This window comes from Adiantum capillus-veneris, chromosome 24 (assembly GCF_014529385.1).
Source record: "Adiantum capillus-veneris isolate H3 chromosome 24, ASM1452938v2, whole genome shotgun sequence".
NCBI classification, from domain to species: domain Eukaryota; kingdom Viridiplantae; phylum Streptophyta; class Polypodiopsida; order Polypodiales; family Pteridaceae; genus Adiantum; species Adiantum capillus-veneris.
In genome coordinates, this window is record NC_140954.1 from 10,337,097 (window position 1) to 10,340,529 (window position 3,433).

The following is a 3,433-nucleotide window of genomic DNA, read 5'->3' on the forward strand; positions in this document are numbered from 1 at the left end:
CCGAAGTAATCCATCACACCATGGTTGCTTCACACATCAATTTCCATCAAGGGGCTAGATGAAAGGTCAAGCCCGTGGAAAACAAAGACAAAATTAATGCAAAGGGGAAAACCAATGTTCAAAATTGTTCCCAAGGCACTTCCAACAACAACAACAACAATCGGTCCAAGGAGAAGGGGGTTTACAAAGGCAAAAAAAAACTCTCTCCTGAAGAGCTTGAAGCTTTTCGCAAGGACCATAAGTGTTTCAAGTGTGGGGAGCAAGGACATGGCTACCGTTCTTGCCCCAAGAAGATGCTCGCAATGAGACTCCTGGGGCTTCCACTATTGAAGCTCCAAAAGATGATGCTCATTGAAAAGGATCATCATTTTCCTATGCTTGGGGAAAGGTAAGAGAGCATGATGCCTTCATCTTGTTTGACCTTGGCTCTACTTACAACTTCATATCAACAGAGTTGGCCACCAAGTTGGGCATTCAAGCTTTCGAGATGGGAGAGATGGTAATGGCTAACAGGGCTTTCAAGGGACAGCAAGCCTCCATTACTCCCTTGATTGAGAAGTTGAGGCTTCATGTCCAAAGCTATATCAACAAAGAAGACTTTTTCATCTCTCCTCTCCAACATCAGGATGCTATCCTAGGGATACCATTGTTTGATCGCATGGCTGCCAATATGAAGTTCCCTGAAAGGAGAATCTGCTTCACCTACAGGGGAAAGAACATGTATATAGATGCTAGTGAGCATGGTCGCACTATTCCACTTGTAAATCCTTCTGCTTTTGATAAGTCAATGAAGAGCTCAGTTTTTGCGTACATGATTTTTGTCAAAAGATTCTGTAAAAGATCCTAATGTTTCATCAAATGTAAATGGTAGGAATCAAGACGAGTTAGACTTATCTAATTTTCTAAAAGGATTTCAAGATGTGTTCATCGATGATATCTCTATGGACTTACCTCCAATACGAGGGGATTATGACCATCGAATTGAGCTCCTTCTAGGAAGCTCACCACCTAACAAGCCTCCTTATTGAGTCTCACAAGCTCAACAAGAGGAGATCATGAGGCAAGTACAGAAATTGGTAGACAAAGGGATGGTGAGGCCTAGTTCCTCTCCCTTTTGTTCTCGAGTCCTTTTAGTGCAAAAGAAAGATTGTACATATTGTATGTGTGTGGACTATCGAGCACTAAACCATATCACTATCAAAAACAGATTTCCTGTGCCTTGGGTAGAAGGTCTATTTGATAAGCTACAAGGCTCTACCTACTTCAGTAGGATTGACCTTAAAAGTGGCTATCATCAATTAAGGATAGTGGATGAAGATATCCTAAAGACCGTGTTTTGCACAACGTTTGGTCTTTATGAATATCTAGTCATGCCTTTTGGCTTGACTAATGCACCAACTACATTCGATCGTCTAATGGAGAAGATTTGTAGACCTTATCGCAAATTCACTGGAGTGTTCTTAGATGATATCATCTTCTACTCCAAGTCTTTGGAGGAACATAAGCAACATCTCCAAGTCATTTTTCAAGCATTGAGGGAGAACAAGCTTTTTCTCAACCAAAAGAAAAGCAAATTTTTCCTTCAAGAGACTCAATACCTAGGTCATATTATCTCTCAAGATGGTATCCATATGGATCCGTCAAAGTTAGAGGTAATAAAAGCATGGCCTAATCCAAGGAATCTACATGAGCTAAGAAGCTTTATTGGTATGTGCGCATACTATAGACGCTTCATAGAAAAATTCTCTCAAATAGCAGGACCACTACATGACTTAACTAAGAAGAACGTTAAGTATGTATGGACTTCTAGGAGCAAAATGCTTTGGATAAGCTCAAGGAGAAGCTTACCTCCCAACCAGTCCTCATGTTTCCGGATCTCTCAAAGCCATTTGAGGTCCAATGTGATGCTTGTGGTGAGTGCCTTGGGGGAGTTTTGCTTCAAGAAGGGCATGCCATAGCATATGAGAGCCGAAGGTTCAATACGGATCAACGAGTCTTGGGTATATATGAGAAAGAGCTTTTAGTTGTTCTACATGCCCTAGACACACGGAAGCACTGCCTATTGGGGACTCCATTCATTCTATGCACTAACCACCAAATTCTCAAGTATTTCATGATGCAAACCAAGCTTTCCGAGAAACAAATGAGGTGGAAAATTTTTCTTTCGCAATTTAATTTCCATATTGCTCACATTGCTGGTAAGCAGAATCAAGTGGCCGATGTAATTTCACGACGACCAAAAGTTAATGCGGTGTCTATAGCTACTCACAATGATCTATCCTCTATGATATATGAGTTGCTACTGACCCTAACTTTAGAGACATAATGTCAGCCCTTGATTTGTGGAAGAAAGAAGAACCATTCACCTTGCAGGATGGTTATCTTCTCCACGGCAATAGGCTATGTGTTACCCATTCCCTTCGTGAGAAAGTTATGTATGAATCACATGCTCCTCCCTATGCGGGGCATAGAGGTATTCAACCTACTCTTCTAGGAGTAGAGACATATTTCTATTGGCCTACCATGAAAGTGGACATACAAGAGTATGTATCAAAATGTGTAGTATGCCAAAAGACCAAATATGGTAGAGGGAAGAAGCTTGGATTACTCCAGCCATTGCCTATCCCAAATTCACCATGGGAGAGTATATCCATGGATTTCATCTTTGGATCGCCCAAGTCTATCCATGGGAATACGGACATATGGATAATAGTCGACAGGTTTAGCAAGCAAGCACACTTTATTCTTGCCAAAAAGACTATTAAGCACACCAAATGGCAACTCTCTTCATATCTTAGATTTCCAAACACCATGGGTTACCAACATCCATCGTGTCTGATAGAGATCCTAGAATGACCAGTAATTTTTGGAAAGGTCTCTTTGAAAATCTAGGAACAAGATTAAATTTCTCTTTGGCCTATCACCCACAAACGGATGGCCAAAGTGAGATAGCCAATCTTAGCGATACTAGATCTACTCAAAACTTATGTTACAGAAGTAGATCAACGCTCACAATGGGAAAAGTACTTACCTCTTGTAGAGTATGCCTACAATAATACTGTACATACTTCTACGAGAAAAGCACCTTTTGAGATCATTGAGGGAAGACCTAAAAGTCCCTTTCTACTCAAATATGGGAAGATCTTTTCCGCCGATGAGTATAGCCGTGACCTACAAGAATCTTTTCAAAATATTAAGGAGGCTATATCCATCTCTCAACAAAGGCAAAAAGCTGTTGCCAACAAGCACAGAATGGCCTTAACGTTCAAAGAAAATGATTGAGTCTTGCTTAAGTTTCCTAAGGCTTGATTAAGACAAACCATAGGCAAAATTCCTACGGGCCATCAAAAGTCTTATGCTAAAAGATACTACGGTCCTTTCCAAATCTTGAAGCCCATCAATGAGACGGCTTACCAACTCAAGTTGCCCAACC